Genomic DNA, 21,222 nt, shown 5'->3' with positions numbered 1-21,222 from the left:
GGTTTAATTCCAAAAAAATCCAATGTGGATGCTATTCTCAAAGCTCCTTCTCCAAGCAATAAGGAACAACTACTGTCATTCTCGGGCATGTGCGAGTATTACAGTAAATTTGTTGTGAACTTCGCCACTAAAATGGAACCATTAAGGAGGCTACTAAGACAAAGTAATGAGTTTGTTTGGAAAGAGGAGCAGGAAAAAGATTTCACTGACATTAAGAATGATATTGTAAATTCGCCAACTCTGAAACCTTTTAGAATGGGTAAAAAATGTATTATCACCACTGATGCAAGTCTGTATGGTCTTGGGTGTGTGTTGTCTCAGACTGATGGTGTCATGGAATGGAATGTTGCTTTTTCTTCCAGGACGTTGAGTGAGACAGAGCGCAGGTATGCAGTCATTGAACGAGAATTGCTTTCTTGCGTCTGGGCTATTGAGCACTTTAGAATTTACATATGGGGAAGTAAGTTTGTTCTGAGAACCGATCATAAGCCGCTGGTGCATATTTTATCGGGGGGTGGAAGTTGGAACTCCACGGCAAGGATTGCACGTCTCGCATCAAAATTACAGGAATACAACTTCACTGTGGAATATATTCCTGGGAAGAAAAATGTTACTGCTGACTTCTTGTCACGTTTACCTTGCGAGAGCACTGTTGGCAAAATTATTTGTGTCAGATTTGGTTTCTCCTATGTACCAGGACATTACTGAGCAAGGATGGTTGAAATGTCAAGAGGAGGATGAAAAGTTGGTTTTGTTGAGGAAATATCTTCTTGAAGGTTGGCCTAATAAAACCAGTGTGAGAGATGATTTAATTCCATTTTATAATGTGGCAGATGAGTTATGGTGTGAAGGAGATTTGTTTTTGAAATCTGGTAAATGCATTCCACCGGTTGGAATACAAGAACTTATTCTTAAGTTAGCTCACAAGACCCATCCTGGGATTTCAGCCATGAAGCGCTTAATAAGGTTAGATTTTTGGTCGCCAGGGATGGACAGATTTGTTGACCGCACAGTTAGGGAGTGTAGTGAGTGTTGTTCCAACGACAAAATGCTTAAAGTGCAGGTTCCACCGCTCAAAGCTGTGCAATGGCCAGAATTACCTTGGAATAAAATTGCTTTTGATATTTCAGGCCCTTTCAATATTTTACCGGAAGCCTCTCGTTTTGCATTAGTCATGATAGATTATCATTCTAAGTGGCCAGAGGTAAAATGTGTGTCTAAAGTTACTTCTGAGGTAGTTATTTCTTTTTTCAAAGAGGTTTTTGCGAGAGAGGGATCTCCCTCTATTTTAGTTTCTGACAATGGTGTGCAATTAGTTTCTTCCGAGATGCAATCATTTTTAAAGGGTTGTAATGTCAAACACATTCGGACATCCCTTTATGAACCACATGAGAACGGACAAGTTGAGCGCTTTAACCGGGTATTAAAGGGTTTTGTTGCTGATGCTGTTAAGGAGAAAAATAATTGGTTAAGTGTGCTTAGAGAGAAGTTGTGGACTTATCGTATAACTCCTCATACCACCACGGAGGTTAGTCCTTTCAGACTACTTAAAGGTAGAGATCCTGCCTCAGCTATTTGTCCTTGGTGGTTTAAGGAGAAATGCAAAAATGTGGCAAAAGATGAAGTTGACTTTGAAAGAATTGCCAGCAGGGTTAGTAGCAAGCAAAGCAAGTCAGCCTTGTGGTATAATGAAGGTGGAAAACCAAAGAGCATTATCTTGTGGTTGGTGATTGGGTCAGGATTTTAAAACCTTTCATGGTCAGCAAAGGCATGAGTAAGTATGGCAGACCTATGCAAGTAAAAAAAGTTTTTAGTAATTCTGTTATTACTCAAGATGGCAAAGTTTGGAATGTGAGTAAAGTTGCCAAATGCCCAATGCAAAATGTTGTACAATCTCAGCCTCATGATGATTTAGACAGAGTTAAAACAAAAGATAATTCTTTCCCTGATTCAGTGGCTTCAAGAATCAAAGATGATATACGTATCAGGAGAAGACCAATCTCCTTACAAGATTTTGTATAAATTGCTTTTATGTTGCTTCCTTTAATGAGGGGGATGTGTTACATTCTGTTATAGTTTCATTTATGTTTTAGCCTTGTAAGACTGTTCCTTTAATGGCATGAGACATGTTATGTTTCTGATACATTCCAAGTTCTGAACAGAGCTTTCCTCATGTAGCATTCTGTATCTTATGTCAGTTTAACCTTGATCTAGCTGTACAAGGAGCTTATGCTGTGCTGTCAAATAAACTTCTTAAATTCAACCTTCTCTCTGGATTACTACACATGGTTAAGGCAAAGTCGTTGTTCGGGCAAGCGTGGTTATGCTTGCGGGTTTCCGGAACTTGTGACTCTGGCCTTGTTGTTCCGGATGTTTCCCAAATTTTAAGGCTCAGAGGGGGGTTGGTTCGTTTTTATGGCTCAGGGAATAGCGGTTGGATTGTGATCTTTACCACACATAAACCAGTCATGCATTTAACACAAAATTATGTGGTAAAGGAATGCGCTATTGAGACGCATTTGTTGTGTGGGCTGCGCTGTAGAGGCACATATGATTTAGCTATGCGTGCCTCTGTCATAGAACCGTGCTGATCACTCTTTCCAGGGATACACTGCTGTTACGTGAAGCTTGGGATTGCTTTATAACTCGGACCTGTGATGCTGTTAGAGTGAAAACTTGTTTGACTAATATAACCACCAAAGTATAACGTAAAATATGCTGTTAAAAGCATCTTGCCACGAAAGGGATATTGATGCCTTCCTCAACATTGCAGATACTTATGTGCGATTGTTGAAAGCCTGCTTCTCAGTCTGGGTACCCATCAAGCTTTTCAAGTGTAACTTGAAATTAGATTTTGGGCCCTTTTAAGAAGCGAAGCACACTAGACTGTGTCCTCTAAAGCTCTGTTCTCATTACAGTGTGGCCTGCTGTGTAGTGCGCCTAACACAAACCATGAGCCATACCCATTCATATTTGCAACATATGTGCTAATGTCATGTCTACCCAGTTTGCCTTTACCCTCAAATAAAAATGACATGGTATGCAGGCAGACAGCTGATATGTCAGTTCTGTTTTTTCTTCCCTGCATCTGTCCACATCGTATCTTTGAATTTTCCTTTTGCATCTGTTCCACACATTTACTACCTTTTCCATGATTACACATTGTCTTATGCAACGTGTGCCTCTTGCTGGTTTATTGCTATAAATCATAGTTAATAGTTGTAAGTGTATGCTTTTTCACTAAAAAAATAAGTGCCGCTTGTATTTGGTTTATCTTGTGAAGGAATGTTAGATGTCTGTCATTCTTTTCCGCTCCCTCATTCTTCTTTTGTCAATAACACTTTGCATTCTTGGGTCCCTCTTAAATAAATGCAGTTTAAATAAATCCTCTCTTTGGGAGTGTTGCTAAACTATTTCTTTCCCCCCTCCAGAACAACATGAGACGACGCAACTAGAAACCTAAGTGGTTCACCACGGATCCTTGAGAATCCAAGCGCTCCTGCCGATGACTGGAGAAGACGTGGAGAAACAGCAAAACCCCGGAACTTACTCAGCCAACATACAGCCATCATGGCAACTACAAACTCATCAAATCAACAAAGAAAAACTACATCCAAAACAGAATCCTCTAAAATGCCCACAACTCCAAGATACTCGTTGTCATCATACAGAAATCTGCCAGACCCAACAGGGTAACAATCGTCTTACCTCCCTCCCAAGACCTCTGCAACAAACTTGGCTCCTTAAGTCACCTCAAGATCAAGATGCTCTACGACAACTTTGACGACCAAGACCATGGCACTGCCTCAACTCCCACCTCCAACGACGCTATCCAACAGACCCTTATCACCTGGGCCCCTCTCACTATAAAAGACTTCTTAAAGACAATGAAGAGTATCCACTCCGGACCACCCACTGACATCTGCCCACCGCACATCTTCATCTGGGCCTCCACTGCCATCGCACCCAAGCTACGCCGAACTATCAACTGCTCCCTCGAGACCACATTCCCTGACAACTGTAAACGCACCAAAGTCAACCCTCGCTGCAGACCTGACGGATCTCAAGAACTTCAGGCCTATCTCAGTGCTCCCTTTTGCTGACAAAATCATCGAAAAGGCCATTCACACCCAGCTAGCACACTTCATAGAAACCAATAGCATCCTAGATACCTCTCAATCTGGATTCCGCAGCAACCACAGCACAAGACCCCCCTCATCGCCGCCACTGATAACATCCGTGCCCTCCTCAACCAAGGCCACATGGCAGCCCTGATCCTCCAGGACCTATCAGCAGCTTTCAACACCGTCTCCCACCGCACACTAGCCACTAGGCTCCATGACGCCGGCATCCGGATACCATCTTTCCTCTCAGACAGAACACATAGAATAAGACTCCTGCCATCCTTCTCAGAACTGACAAGGATCAGATGGGGAGTACTGCAAGAATCCTCCCTAAGCCCCACACTCTTCGACGTGTATGTGGCCTCACTTGCAACCATCGTCAGAAACTACAGACTCAACATTGTCTCCTGCGCCAAAGACACCAAGCTCATCCTCTCTCTCACCAAGGAACCCAACATCAACATGTGCAATTTCCAAGAAGGGATGAAAGCCATCGCGACCTGGATGAGCAACAGCTGCCTGAAGCTCAAATCGGGGAAAACAGAAGTCCTCATCCTCGGCTCCACCCCCTCTGCATGGGACAACACCTGGTGGCATCCTGCCCTCGGAAACCCACCCACCCCAATGGACCCCGCATGCAACCTTGGCATCCTACTCGACTCTTCACTCACCATGAATCACCAGATCAACACCCTATCCTCTGCATGCTTTAACCCCCTCTGCATACTTTTTGCAAGACTTTCAAGTGGATCCGCCCTGACTCCAGGAAAACCTTCACCCAGACACTCATCTCCAGCAGACTGGACTACAGAAATGCTCTCTATGGTGGAATCAACAAAAAACAAGACCACAGGGGGGCGTGGCTAGCAGCCGATGATGGCGGCAGCAAACTAGAGAGGCTCCCGTAGCGTGGCGGCTTCCCGCATCAATCCGCATGCCTATCCGCTCAACGACGAACCCAGAAGGGGTGCCCCGGGTCCGGTGACCGAACGACAGCTGCAGGAGAAGTTTGGGTGCGTTTACGCCCCGGGAACGGGAGGAAGGAACTACCTCAACTGACCTCAGAGTGCGGCCTGGCGGCACGAGTGCAGCCGCGGTGACTGAGTTGAGTTCTATCCGGGCGGAAGTGGACCATCGCCGGAGCGGCCAAGCGGAAGTGCCCGCGGTGGCCACAGACCAACGCCAGCGGAGCTTGAAACTGGCGGATCCCTCTCGGTCACTCAAATGCTCGCTTTATCTCTCCGACGTCAAGGCAGTACAGTGAACAACAGTGGCGATAATTGTAACTGAAGTTCGAAAGTAACTGCGTAGTCGCCGCCATCTTGCATCTTGTCTGCCAGTGCTGGTATGGACTCACTGCCGACGGGACCAGACGCCATTAGTGACTCGCAAACTACAACTGGCGTGTCCGCCTGCCAAGAAGACTAGGCACCGCTGCACAAGGGCGGCCTGACTACCCATCCACCGGGAGTGCTCCGACGGCGTGCCACAATGGCGGGGAAGGGACTCCGACAAACCACCACTCAGGCTAAGCTCGATAAATTCGCCTACGATAAACAGACACTCTCCCAACCGGAGCAACGCAAATCTGTGGGCAAGGGCACGGAAGGTGAAGGGGCGAAGAAGGCTACCCTGGACGATGTCTTGCATGCCCTGGCGCAGGTACAAGCAACGGTGGGCGCGACCGCTACCGAGGTGACCCTGATACGAGCGGACCTCCAGAAGATGAGTGAAAGAGTGAAGCAGGTGGAGGTGGTGGCTAAATCGTTGGTGGAGGATGTCTCAGATCTACAGGTCGCAATGGAGAAGCTGCAGGCCGATAATAAACTGCTCAAAGACAAACTGGACGATCATGAAGGACGCTCCCGGCGGAACAACGTCCGCATTTTGGGGGTCCCGGAATCTGAAACCAAAGGGGCCATGGACTTGTATGTGGAGGATTTGATAAAAAATCAGCTGGCCCCCAAGGGGCTCTCTAACTTCTTCACGGTTGAACAAGCTCATAGGGTACCCGGAGGAACACCTAAGCCAGGGGCCCTCCCGCGTCCGATCCTAGCGAGACTTTTTAACTTCAGAGATCGTGACACGATCCTACAGGCGGCCAGAGTGGCACCAGCTATCCAGATCCAAAACTCGCGGATATCCTTTTTTCCGGACTATACAGCGGAGGTTACGAGACGGAGGAGAACTTTTCTGGAAGTAAAGAAGACACTACGCGAACAGGAATTGCCGTACTCTATGCTATACCCGGCCCGGCTGAGGGTGGTGGCCGACAAGAAGGTTTGGTTTTTTGACTCCCCCGAGGCAGCAAGAGACTGGCTGGAGGGATGGCGCACAGTGGATCGCACGTCTGGCCGACAGCGCAACAGACACCAAAACGACAGCCGGCCCGGCTCACAGACTTCAGCTGGAAGGAGTGCGAGTGCATCGCCGACGCAGGACCTGTCCGGGGCTGCCGGGGGCAAATAAGGTCAGCAGGCCGTGAAATGTTTGAACTTGGACTTCTTCCCACTTTGGTTACTCATATATGTCGTTAGTGGACGCCGGCCTGGGCATCCCGAGGGCAGCAAGGGAGCCGCCTGCTTTGGGGGACACTCTCCCCCGACGTGCAAGTACTCTGTTTGTGGGATGGGTTAAGCGCTCTGCTAAGTTGGGGTGGCGGGCAGTTGTAGGTCCGTTAAGCAGGGAGGCAGGGTGGGAAGGGATGGGGGGGGGTTGTTTCTTTTTCATTGGAAATTCACTAAGTCGGTCAAGAACTGAAATGTGTGTTGCTACTAAACTGGTGTTTTTGCAGGTACGATTGATTCCTTCAGGACGATTCGTGTGTGGTAGAGTGATTGAAAATGGCGGATGAACAACTCAATGCCGCGGGGCGGGATGGGGCGCGGTCCGATGGCTCCGCCCTTAGAATACTTTCCTGGAACGTAAGGGGCCTAGGGGACAAGGTGAAACGTGGCCTAGTACTAACCGAGTTGAGGCGGCATAAACCCCAACTAGCACTCTTGCAGGAAACTCACTTGGTGGGAGGGGCTACTAAGGCCTTAGATAGGAGGGGATACAGGATGATTGTGCATTCGGAATTTTCATCGGGTTCTCGGGGTACGGGTGTCCTGATCAAAAAATCCTCACACTTTATTCCACTGAGCACGAAAACCGATAGTCAGGGATGCTTTGCGGCGGTGGTGGGGCAGTGGGACGGTCGTCCCTTGACAGTGGTTTCTGTATATGTTCCGCCGTCCCTCCATTCAGTAATGCTTCCAGCCCTTGGTGAATTTTTGTTATCTCTCCCCCGACAGTGATGTAATTTTGGGTGGGGATTTTAACGCAACGGCGGATCTACAGCTCGATAGGTTTCCGGTGACTGCTTCGCCGGGGGGACCCTCCCGGTTTCAGCGGTTCCTAGAAGCACTGGGATTGGTAGATATCTGGCGTCATGTTCATCCTCAGGTCAGACAGTACACGTTCCACTCCACAGTCCATAACAGTCTTTCCCGCATTGATTATTTTTTGGCGTTGGGGGAAGGGATACAGCGAGTCGACACTGTTGACATACACCCCCGAGGCATTTCAGACCACTCTCCGATAACACTCACCATTTCCACCCAGACAAAGTCGCGTCACCGCATATACCCTATTCAGGCATCTTACCTTAAATTCCCGAAAATCAAGAAGGCTCTTCAGAGGGCCACGGAGCATTACTTTGTAGAGAATGTGTCAACTGTGGCGTCCGCCGAGGTCCTCTGGGAGGCCTACAAAACAGTGCTTAGGGGGCAGGCTATAAGCTCCATCGCGGCTCATAAGAAGGAACAGGCAGCTGAACAGTCTGCACTTGAGCTCCAACTGCGCACAGTCACAACCTTACACGAGGCTGACCCTACAGAGGACACGGCGCATAACCTTGCACTCCAGCAGAGACTGTACACAGACCATGCACGCCTCACAGTACAGGGACACATTACTGATACGCAGAATCGGGTGTACGACGTGGGCGACAAGGCGGGAAAGATGTTGGCCTGGCTTGATAAGAGAGGGGGTAGCTCCAGAGGGATTCAACAGGTGAAGGATGGGAATGGTGCGATGCAGACTAACCCTGAACAGGTAGTGGAAGCACTGGCGGCCCACTTCGAACAGGTGTATACTCCTGAAAGGGAGGTGACCGCGATCATGGCCCAGAGTGCACTGAGCGGAATAGACATCCCGGTACTGCAACCGGAGGCAATGGCCGACCTGGATGCGGCATTAACCACCGACGAAATACAGCTTGCTATAGGGGCGCTCAAGCCCGGTAAGGCCCTTGGTCCGAACGGCATTCCGGTGGAATGGTATCAAGCACGATCTGAGGACCTTAGTCCTTACTTGCTCAACATGTATGAGGAATGCCGTGAGAAGGGGCTGCTCCCACTGGACCAGAGAACGGCCACGATCGTGGCAATACCAAAGCCCGGTAAGCCTCAGGAGGAATGCTCCTCTTACCGCCCCATCTCCCTACTGAATGCAGAAAGCAAAATCTTGGCTAAACTCCTGGCCAACCGGCTGTTGGCTCATCTGCCTGATCTTATCCACCCAGATCAATCGGGGTTTATGCCTCATAGGAACACTGCACTAAATCTTCGTAGGGTTCATGGGGTGCTGGCGAGGGCAGACCAGATTAGTGACAGTGCAGTTATATTGGCCCTGGACGCGAAGATGGCTTTCGACCTGGTGGGCTGGGTCTATCTTTTTGAGGTGTTGTCCCACATGGGCTTTGGCCCGAACTTTATATCATGGATTAAGCTACTCTACGCGGCGCCTGTGGCACACGTGGTAGCAAATGGCCACATTTCGCGCACGTTTCCGCTTGGGAGGGGCACCCGGCAAGGCTGCCCTCTGTCTCCCTTGCTCTTTGCGCTAACCATGGAACCGCTGGCTAATCGCATAAGACAAACTCCCTTGTTCAAGGGGATACAATGGAGGGAGGGATGGGAAGACCGCCTGTCCCTATACGAGGACGACATGCTGGTGTATTTAACGGATCCCGAGCATGGAGTGCCAGCTCTTTTGAACTTGTGCGACGAGCATGGCAAGGTTTCTGGTTACACCATAAATTGGAGCAAATCAGAGATGTACGTACTGAAAGGTCAGATTCCGACGCTCGGACCAGACTGCCCTCTGAGACTGGCCGGTTCCTCCTTTAAATATTTAGGGATCTATGTTACGAGGGACCCACTTGAGTACAAGAGATTGAATTTAGTGCCACCGCTGGAGCGTCTCAAGCAAGACGCCAACTTCTGGGCGGGGCTGCCACTGACTATGTTGGGGAAAGCAGCACTGTACAAAATGAAATCGCTGCCCCGTTTTCTGTATATCCTAGATCATACACCCTTTTCGGTGGCAGCAGGATACTTCAAAAAGGTAGCAGCGGTTGTTTCGGGGCTATTGTGGGGCAATCGGCCTGCACGCATAGCTCAGGCTAAGCTCTGTAGAGGCTGGTATGATGGGGGCATTGCACTGCCGAATCAGCACTTGTACTACTGGGCAGCGCAGCTTAAGCCCATTAACCAATGGCTACACGCCCCGCAGTCTGATCCGGCATTTCAAGCAGACAGGGCGCAGCTAGGCATTAACAACATACTCGTCCCACTCTATGACCGGAGAAAGCTGAGACTCCTCTCAGGGCCCACTAAACTCACTGTGGAAACCTGGCACGCGGCGACTGCTGTGTTAGGCTGGAAGGGGAAAATCACCAGACTCACCCCGCTCTGGGATGCACGCGCCTTGGGCAACTTGAGAAATAGCAAGGGTTTCTCCCTCTGGGATTCCATCGGCATATCCACGGTGGGCGACATGTGGGAACGGGGTGACGTTATTTCGTTCACCCGCCTGAGGGAAATATATGACCTGGGGCCACACGAATCATACCGATACGTACAAATTCGTCATGCCCTGCTCACGGCCATCCCCTCTGGGTCGACTCTTCTGGAGTCCTCCCCGCTGGAGGATCGCCTCCTGACTGACTATATGGTGGAAAGAGCAACTTCACTGACGTATCGTAAGCTCCTGAACAACTCGCCAGATCCGCTGGCTCCCCTGAAGGAAAGGTGGGAACAGGAGGTGGGCGCCCTAGATGAACACGAGTGGAATGAGGCTCTGGCGTCACCGAAAGAGGTGGGCATCTCGGCTAGGATGAGACTTGTCCAGCTCAAGGTTCTCCATAGGGTATATTACACAAGAACACTGCTACACCGCATCCACAGAACACCACACCCTTTTTGTCTGCGTGGCTGTGGGGAAGAGGGCACCTTTTTCCATACGTTTTGGGACTGCCCACGCATACAAAATTACTGGCGACAGGTACTGCATACTGTATCTCAGGCCCTAGAGATCTCGATCCTCCCAGAACCAAGGCGATGTCTCCTAAACGTGTGGGAACCAACAGATTTGCCCAGACATAGTCGACTTTGGGTAACGTTGGGAATGATTGTAGCGAAGCAGGATATTGCCCAGCGTTGGGGGGCGGCAGAACTTCCAACAAAGTCACAGTGGTGCATGAATATGGACAAAACAATGATAACTGAAAGGGCGGTGTACTTGAGCCGTGCGTGTCCAGGCAAGTGGAATAAGGTGTGGTCCCCATGGAATGTGTACCGTGGCGAAATCTGCGATCCGCTGCCAGAAGATGATCCGTTGGACTCAGATGATGAGGGAGGGATGGAGTGAAGGGTGGAGGACGAGATATGGACACCATTTGGGTAGGGGTGTGGGGGGGGGAAGAGTCCTTCCCCGTTCCTGATGAGATCCCTGGATACTACATGGCAACATATACTGCCCTAAGGATCTTTCATACAGCTAACCTGCAATATTATTTCTCAATGATCGCAATGTGATTTCCTGTTTGTTCTTTTGGTTCTTTTCAAAAACAAAAAATGAAAACCTCATTTAATTTGTAATGTGATTTTGACTAATGACCTTCAGTTCGTTTAGTGATGTGCCCATTCACTACAGTAGCTTATTTAACGTATGACCTTCATTTCCACATGGCTGTCACTGCTATTTCTTCTATTTTAGCGGCCGGCCCCTCGGGGTTGTAGGCGACTTGCTGTGTAATTGTAAGAAGGTACAATAAAGGTTTAAAAAAAAAAAAAAAAAACAAGACCACCAGAATACCGCAGGCAAGCTCATCCTCGACATCCCACAACATGACCACATCACCCAACACCTCCGTGACCTCCACTAACTCCCCATCGAAAGAAGAATAAACTTCAAACTGCTCACACATACCTAAAAAGCCCTCCACAACCCCAATACCTCAACGACCGAATCTCCTTCCACACCACAAAGAGAAACCTCAGCTCAGCCGATCTCACCCTAGCCACAGTCTCTTGCTGCTACAGGACCAGAGTAGGTGGAAGATTATTCTCCTACTTTGCAGCCAAGACCTGGACGGAACTCCCCCATCGCCTCTGACGAAGCCCGACACTGCACCAATTCAAAAAGGACCTCAAGATCTGAACAGAGCTGCTCACACCTCCTCCCCCAGCCCCTTGAGATGCTCACAGGTGAGTGGTGCACTCCACAAAACCTTGATTAATTGATTGATTTCTTATTTGCCTTATCCTTCAGGGGATGTAGCCTCCAAAACTGAATACACCAGTGGCTCATACACAAAAATAATTGGATTGTTTTGTGATTCTGGATCTAATTGCCATATGCACGATTGCAAATGGTGCAAAATAGCAAATGCCAGGAATTCACAAATGCCATTAAAGATCTCATATTTAGTGAACTGTAAGCACATCGCTATTTTAGTGATTCTATTAAAAAATGTGCATTAGGCATAATGTGTCCTTCAATCTTCAGGAGGTGCCTAGAGACAGGAGTTGGCTCCTAGACTGATCTCGATCTCATTTTTTTGCTTACATTTGTCTTTGCTTCATGCTCAGCGATGCGTAAACATGACATCCTCTTCAAATCTATTTTAAATTGTAAGAACATGTATGTGTGTTAGCATGTGTTTATTGTTCAATAGTGTTGATGGACACTTGTAACTGTACAGTGTTTATTCTGTGTATGACTGGTACATTCTACTATATTTACTCTTTATGACAAGATAAAGGGTTCATGATTCAGGATTGGCACTGTAATGATGTTAAATAGCAAGGGGAAAGGAAGAATAGTGAAGCAGGACTGATAGGTTTGTGCTATAGGTATGGGAATACATTCAAAATGGGTTATTTAGATTTTAACCAGCAATTTAACAAATGTGCAAGAAAGACTGCTGTGCAATTAAAAAAAGATGGTCAGAGATTGGCTGAGGGTGAGAAAATCTAAGTTGGTTTACAGAGATGTGGGGTTTTCAAAATCTAAGCCAATCATAGAAGTAAAAGGATACACCTGTAGGAGAATTCAAAATATGGAGCAAATGTACTCAAACAGCAGTTTCTAAGATTGTGAAGAAGACTGTGCATGGGAACTATTTATAGAATACATTTAGGGGGAAGAGATGAAAGTAACCCGGGAAGTATGCTGCCATTCGGGAAGGAGTTAATCTTTGGCAACGCATGTGAAGAATTATGTCATTTAGTTATGTGTTTTGATTTTGCATACCTTTGGTCCAACTCATTGAGTTTTATGTTCCTCATCTGTTGTGGATCCCCTAGAATGTGTTGGGTCTTATCTTTAGTGCAGATTAGGGAATGTTAGTGGGGATTCCAAACTCAAAGCATGGTAGGGACAGAGTTATCTTGGATACGAGGGAAGGATTATGTATCTGGATATTTTTTTTACTAGTATGAGGAGGGTTCCTGATCTCACATTTGTTAGTAGCGCTCAGTCAGTCAGGCAATTTGTGATAGCCATATATGATTCAGGCCCTCTCTTTGTTTCAAAAGAATTGTACTCATCTAAAGGATTTATTTTTAAAGTTAATGTTTAAATGTAATCAATTGTAAAAGTCATCCACAGCTTTAAGGTTATTGAGGCATGCTACCGAATAGTCATCAGATCATCAGCTGGTGAAGTTTCATCTGGGCATATTTTAGTTTTAGGGCTTAAAACATGGAATTTTGGAGATTTGATCACTTACTGTAATTTTGTGGATTACTTTTGCCAAATCACCACATTTAGCTACTGGCATTGATTTGGTTTTGTATATTCTTAGTGTAGCTGCTATTTTATATCCTTCCATGGTTTATGTTTAGTTCCGTTAAGCTGTTTTCTTTATTTGATTAGGCTGCAAAAGTGATAAAGATAATTCCTAGGTAGTATAAACATATGACCTGGATTAGGGTTTTATTTTTAATATGCATCAATCGCATCTTTGGAGTGTGAGAACAAACTCCTTTCAATAATGAAAATCTATAATTGGTTCTACTTGCTCACTTGTGCATTTGTGAGGTGCAATAATGAATCTTAGCATGGCATTATGTAAGTATAGAAAGCAACATTTCTGTTAAAGGGTGTCCTTAAATCCATGTGTACATAGGCTGCTCTCGAAGAGATAAGAAATACATCCAAACACTTGTTGAATGTCAATATTCAGCCACATTGGCATTGGTCAGTCTCCCCATTTCCATTTGTACAGCCCGGCAGCTGGTTATCTATAGTTTTCGCAAAAACATTTGGATGTATGTTAATCAAGAAAATTGGTCGATGACTGGGTTATTTTACTCTTCCTTTTTTCCAGGTGTGAGATATTGCCACTTCTTTTAGAAAAGCATTGAAGAGTATAGTCAAGGAAAAACCTCAAATAATGTCATCAAACTTTATTGGACTGGGAGCAATCATGTGCCTCTTATATGGTTGCAGACTTTTCAGCTTTTTAAGTTCAACAGACTTTGTAACATGAAATTGTAGCTTTTTATCATTTGTGGTCTCCCTTATGAAGCAATGATTTATTTTGCTTGATTCAAGCTCTCCAGAACTGTCTTCTTTTGACGCAAAATAGTCTAACCAAAATTAGGTAAAGTTTTGCCAAGCCAGGATCTTTATTAGCAATAATTTCCAAAGGCGCTTCACAGTGCCAAACTGATTTCCTCAAGTAGTTTCCCACAAGTTCAAGCATATATCATTGTGCTTTTGTGCCATTAATTTATAATAATGTTTTGTGTATTAGCCACTTTAGTTTGATCCTTTTGTGTATTGGCCAGTTCAATTGGAGCATATCTTCCAAAAATCACTTTTATTTATTTATTTATATTTCTTGTAAAGCGCAGGAATTCGATCTCCAAGGAGATATCTCCGCGCTGTGTTGTTCCGAAGATAAGTAAGGACAGAAAGTTTGTATGACATATCTAAGATTGCTGGGTAGGGAACAAGTACGTCTTCAGGTATTTTCTGAAAGTAACAAGATTGGAATTTTGTCTTAGGAAAGGGGGTAATGAGTTCCATAAAGTAGGACCTCTAAATGCCAGGGCCCGGCCTCCTTGTCTTTCTCTTTTGATCCTAGAGATCTGTAGCAGAGCTTGATTTTCAGATCTTAGGGATCTTCCTGGTTGATAGGGTTGCAAGATTTTAGTCAGGTACCTACGGCCAATTCCGTACAAGCATTTATGGATGGTACAAGATATCTTAAATTGTACTCTCTGGCGTATTGGGAGCCAGTGTAGCTTGCTCAGTAAGGAATGTGAGGGGGATCTCGCAGGGACATTAAGGATCAATCTGGCAGCAGTATTTTGAACAACCTGCAGTCTCTTCAGCTGTTCTGCATTAGCGGATATAAGCAATCCGTTGCAGTAATCAAGCCTGCTCATAACTAAGGTTTGTACTAGTGTTCTCCGATGATAGTCAGCTAAGTATGGGAACACCCTCCTGAGTAGGCCAATGACTCTCATGCAGGTTCCCGTGACCTGTGTGGCATGATCTTTTAGCACCAGGGATTGATCTAGCTTGACACCCAGATTTTTCACACTTTCCTTAGGACAAGGAGTTGTACCCAATTCTGGAGGCCACCACTCAGGTGACCAAAGGAGTGGGGCATTCCCAAAGAGCTTGACCTCCGTCTTGCCCACATTACACTGTAGGCAATTGGAGGTCATCCATCCAGCTATGGCTCTCATTCCAGCAGCAAAGGAATTCCTTACTGCTGAGGTCATGTTTTGGAATGGGAACAGCAGCTGGGTGTCGTCTGCATAGGATATTGGTATGAACTCAAATTTCCTTGCGACCTTCGCCAGGGGGGGCACATACACATTAAATAATGTGGGGCTTAGACATGAGCCCTGTGGGACCCCCTTAGTGAGCTCCCTGGAGGTGGAATAGTGAGAGCCCAGGCGAACATTTTGGGATTGGTTGGAGATGAAACTTTTCAACCATAATAGAGCAGTTCCCTGCACTCCTACTCCCTCCAGACGACTGATCAAGGTGTCATGAGACACCGTGTCGAAGGCAGCGGACAAATCTAATAGCACCAGAATCATAGAGCCTCCTCTTTCCTGTGCCATTCGGATGGTATTGATCACGGAGAGGAGAGCTGATTCTGTGCTATGATTTGGCCTGAACCCAGATTGAGAAGGGTCCAGACCGTCCGCTGCCTCGATGAATTTAGAGAGATGAGTGTTGACGTGTCTCTCCGTCATCTTGCTGATGTAGGGTAGGAGGGATATGGGACGCAGGTTATTGAGGTCTGACCATGGTAGCGTGGTATTTTTATGAATGGGGTTCACTACCGCCATTTTCCAATCATGAGGAATCCTACCTTCCTTGAGGGAAATATTGATCAATGCTCTAAGGCTTGGAGCCAGAATGCTGCCCAGTGGCGCAACCATCGCGGCTGGTAGTAGATCAGTCTGTGATCCAGATTTAATTAAATTAAGGAGCATGTCTACTTCGGTATGACTGATTTCTGGAATCAAAGTCACGGTGAGTCTACATGTTCCATTATGGGTGGATTCATCTCTAAGACTATCTATGATATCTCTGTTGTTGTGTGGAGTTTTAGTAATTTTGTCATAGATTAGGTCTATCTTTTTCTCAAAAAACATTGAGATCTCATCGCATAGGTTTTGGTTAAAATCATCTGGACTCTCACAAGCTATAGGTTTGACAAAGGATTGTAGGACTTTGAACAATTCCCTAGTGGAATTTCCTGCCTCCGTAATTTGTGAGTCTAGTTTGTGCCTCCGAGCTTTTTTTATGTTTTTAAGGTAGTTGGAGTGGGCTTCTAGATAAAGGGTTTTACTCATAGGAGTGTGAGTTTTTCTCCATTTTTTCTCCAAACTCCTACATTTCTGTTTTTCGACTCTTAGTTCCTCTGTGTACCATATTTCTGTCTTTGGCCTAATGCGTTGTTTATGTAATTCTAGTGGAGCAATTTGATCAATGGCCTCTAATAGTGTTTTATTAAATTTGGCCAATCCACTTTCAATATTATCCTCTTCAAGAAAGTTAGGTTCTTTCCATATTTGCTGTAGTGCTTCAGGTGTTATTTTATGCCATTTTCTTTTCCATGTGGGTGGAAGAGGTTTTTGGGATCGTGAGTATGAGCCAAGTAATTGGAAGGATAGTAGGTAATGATCTGACCAATGAATAGGAGTAGGTGAACAACATGTTATTTTAGGGCAGTTAGTTAGAATTAGGTCTAATGTATGGCCTCCTATGTGTGTTGAGCCATTGTTTTGAATTTTTAGTCCTAAACTGGATAGATCATCAAGTAAAGATCTGGTGTCAGGATTGTTTGATACATCAACATGAATATTAAAATCTCCGAGGAGGATAAAATCTTCATTGGCTCTAAAATATGGGGCTAATAGTTCCATAAGATTTCAGGAAAAATCCAGACAGGAGCCAGGGGGGCGATATAATAATGCCCCTTTCCACTGCAACTTGGGGGAGGAGGAGAATCTAAACATCATTATTTCCATCTGGTCGTTGCTACACTGGTCAAGTGTTGAGACCTTTAAGTTATCTTTATAGACAACAGCCACCCACCTCCGGTTCTGATCTGACGATCTAGGTGTAGAATCTTATATCCGGCAGGTATCGCTAACATGATTGTGGGAATGGTATGAGGTTTAAGCCATGTTTCTGTAAGAAAACAAATATCTGGCAATTCGGAATTAATAAGATCCCACAATTGATGGTGGTGTTTGGGTAGCGAACGTATATTCAATAAAAAGCATTTAAGTCCTGGGGAACCTTTCCTGGCAGCATGAGTAGTTTTGTCTGTGCTATCAGCTCCGGTTAGGGGAAGAGTCCGAGCAAACTGTTTAGTCACAATAGTAGAGCCCACATTGGTGGGGATATCTCTAGTTAGACATATGTTTGTAGCCTGAAAATGGCAGTTAGCACAGGAAAAGGGACCTTCAAAGTTAGGCCAAGAATCACGTATGCATGTCTCAGTGGAGGTTGTGTTTAAACTGAGAAGCGTTTCTCTGGAGTAACATAAAGTTGAGCTAACCTGAGTATTGAATGATCCAGAGATTCGCGCCATGTCCCTTGTCCCGTCCTGTCGCGGACGGGCGCAGACGGGCTTTTCTTCGGCGCTTCTTAGGCGCGCTCGAAGGCGCCCCCTGCGCGCAACCGCTGCGCGCTTGTTGGGAGGGCGTTGCTAAATAGCCCTGAGGGCGGTGACAGCTAGAGCACTGACCTCCGCTCTAGCGGAAGTGTGAATTGTAATGCCTGGTTCTTACCTGGCCGCCCTCCGCTCTAAGGCAATAATTGCCGAGTCGGACCGGGGCGGACAGGCTTCAGTATCGAACCAGACAATGCGGACAATGCGGGGGAGAGTATCCAGAATTTGGGCAGCTACAGGTAACAATTGCAGATTTTTAAAATCAATTCCAGCAAGTATTTAAAATCACCGCTAAACTACGAAATTCACCATTAAAATGCCTAGCGTGTCGTTCTCTTTCCTAACTCCTCGCAGCCCTCGCAGTCAGGACAAGCAAGCAGCCAGTAGCTTTACCTTCGTTCACAACAGCGGGTCGGGGGACGCTTCCACCACCTACCTACCGCAGCGCTTCCGAGGTCTGACCAATCTAAATAGCCCTGAGGGCGGTGACAGCTAGAGCGCTGACCTCTGCTCTAGCGGAAGTGTGAATTGTAATGCCTGGTTCTTACCTGGCCACCCTCCGCTCTACGGCAATAATTGCCGAGTCGGACCGGGGCGGACAGGCTTCAGTATCGAACCAGACAATGCGGACAATGCGGGGGAGAGTATCAGGAATTTGGGCAGCTACAGGTAACAATTGCGGATTTTTAAAATCAATTCCAGCAAGTATTTAAAATCACTGCTAATCTACGAAATTCACCATTAAAATGCCTAGCGTGTCGTTCTCTTTCCTAACTCCTCGCAGCCCTTGCAGTCAGGACAAGCAAGCAGTCAGTAGCTTTACCTTCGTTCACAACAGCGGGTCGGGGGACGATGCCACCACCTCCCTACCGCAGCGCTTCCGAGGTCTGACCAATCTAAATAGCCCTGAGGGCGGTGACAGCTAGAGCGCTGACCTCCGCTCTAGCGGAAGTGTGAATTGTAATGCCTGGTTCTTACCTGGCCGCCCTCCGCTCTACGGCAATAATTGCTGAGTCGGACCGGGGCGGACAGGCTTCAGTATCGAACCAGACAATGCGGACAATGCGGGGGAGAGTATCAGGAATTTGGGCAGCTACAGGTAACAATTGCGGATTTTTAAAATCAATTCCAGCAAGTATTTAAAATCACCGCTAATCTACGAAATTCACCATTAAAATGCCTAGCGTGTCGTTCTCTTTCCTAACTCCTCGCAGCCCTCGCAGTCAGGACAAGCAAGCAGTCAGTAGCTTTACCTTCGTTCACAACAGCGGGTCGGGGGACGCTGCCACCACCTCCCTACCACCATGTTTTCGTTCCATCTATTTCTAGATAGGATACTACCAGTACTGCCAGGATTTTTTTTGTTGCTTTGGTCGTATTGCCCCTTCCTCTCAACCATTTCTCTTTTCTCAATCTAGAATCACTTAAGCAGAGCAGGGTTCTGTCAATATTGAGGCTGGTTTAGAGTTTGGTGGACAGAGTTTTCTGCGTTGGCATGGTAAAGGGTTTTACCTCCCTATCCCAACGGACCTCTGCCTGCCAAATTTACAGATGTACCTGCCCCATGGGGATATACAGTCAGCCATGTGTCAATATATTCAGTATTCTATGCAACTCATATTAGATACTGATTCTAGGGTAACTATCCGGTTCCCTCCTAATTTACTTTCAACAACTTTCGGACCATAGGAGACTCCAATATAATTAGGTTTGGATCTGATGTGGTTTTCAATTCCGGTGTTATCATGACATATTTCCTAGATCAGAGGTGGTTATGTTTAATGCCTTCACTCTTGTTCCATTCTTTTGCTCCCTGCTTGTTTTGGTATTTGACATGTTGTTCAGTGAATCCTGCTCTGGTTTGTTTCCACTTGAAATAGCTGCTCTGGCCCACTTTCCTGAATTGTTGGCTTTCCTCACCTTGCCGTAACATCAGTTTAAAATACATCACTGATCACCTAATGTCGGTCTTGATTACCATGGTTATTAGAGTGCATCGTGATTTGGTATCAGATGCTACAAATTTACTACCAATTTTTGTAATGCAGACACAATAATCTACAGCTCCATTGATTCTTGTTTATAACGAAATACTTTAAACCAGGTGATAGCAGTACTCAATGTAGAAAAGAAATGTTCATCTAAATCTGCAAGGGCTTTAATAAATATGTCTGTCACCAAAAACATGCCCTTTTTGCATCTGATTATATACTCACAGACGTTCAGGTCCTAACATGCAATATGTTGTTCTTTTTCTGATCAGTTATTTGATTTACATACTCAATAGTTAACATATGTTAACAAAGTATTCTTAACATTCGCAACAGTACATTATTGGCTCACCAGGTGCAGCAAATGAATTATAAGGCGGAGCGAATGTAAGTAGGCGTGATGCAGCCATTAATTTGTTAATTGAATTAATAAGTAGCAAATATAAAAGCAATGTAGTATTATATTTTTCTAGAGTATCTTCTGTGAGTTCACTGCATTAAAATTAAGTGCTTTTTATCTTGATTAGATTCGATAGTCCATTTTTTGACACGTATGAATAGCACCTTTAAATCCTACTTTAAAGCAATTCAGGTCATGTAAGATGGCTGCTAAAAGTACTGTTGCCTTTGGCCATATGCAATGTGTCCAGACTAGGGCTGGACAGAATTTGTGGAGTTACCAAAAAACTCAGCAAAATTCTGCAGTTTTCCATGAATTGTGGAATTTTGACACGTAGCGTTGCTTGCGCTGACTTTTAGGCCGGGTGCTTGTTTTGTGCTGTCACATCAGTGTTAATGGCACAATCTGGTGCAGCAGAGGGCACTGCCTATTTGCTGCAGCTCGAGGAAATGTTCTACTTGAGTGGCAGCTTTCTCACCGTGAGTGTCAGCTTTCTCAACGCAAATGGTTGTGACCTACTGCCACCGTCCACGTTGAGAAATATCACTGGGAGGCATTCTACCACTCAAAAATCACACTAGGGGATACAAATTCTCGCTCACACTTGGTTAACGTTGGTGAGCAATGCGTGAGGAAAATCTCCACCAAGAGCGGTTTGAGAAGTTTTGCCAGAGTGCAGAGTGGACGAAACTCAGCGAACTCCACTGGTGGAGCTGAATTTTTCAACCACCCCTAGACCAGACAAATATAGTATTGCTTACTATGCATTGCTCTTGGTGATGCTTGTGAATTCCAACAAGAAATGAACAACAGAAGCTGATGCTTCCTTGTGACAGCAAATCCATTAACTGCCTGCTTGAGCCAAGTAGGCTTCCTCGAATTCTTTCCCAAAATTTCTTTCCTCAATTGCTGAGCAATGACTCACCGTGTTTTGGGATTGTAAATTCCATGTTGAATTGAAACATGAGACTAACCAAATCGCAGTACAAGTCTATTAGTGTAATACAGTGCAAGCATCATTAGATGCAGGGTGGCACTTCTTGCCACTTTGTAGCTGAAGTGGTAAAAAGAGGTTTATTCTTACATGGAATCCAGGACCAAGAATAGGCCTGCACCACAGCGATGTTTGCTCCTGGTCTCCCCAACCATGGTTACAAATTCCAAGGCAAACATTCAGTACCTGGATGATCTATCAATATTCTGCTCTAATGGTAGAGAACG

At 45.9% G+C, this 21,222-nt stretch overlaps 1 protein-coding gene across 1 annotated transcript in view; it reads right to left on the bottom strand.

The window, feature by feature from the left end:
- Nucleotides 1-21,222, bottom strand: part of TMTC1 (transmembrane O-mannosyltransferase targeting cadherins 1) — a 1,524,654-nt gene that overhangs the window by 30,420 nt on the left and 1,473,012 nt on the right. The window lies entirely within an intron of this gene.

Source organism: Lissotriton vulgaris, chromosome 1_2, assembly GCF_964263255.1.
Source record: "Lissotriton vulgaris chromosome 1_2, aLisVul1.2, whole genome shotgun sequence".
NCBI classification, from domain to species: domain Eukaryota; kingdom Metazoa; phylum Chordata; class Amphibia; order Caudata; family Salamandridae; genus Lissotriton; species Lissotriton vulgaris.
The sequence above is the reverse complement of the archived record's forward strand: the minus strand, read 5'-3'. Positions and strand labels throughout refer to the sequence as shown.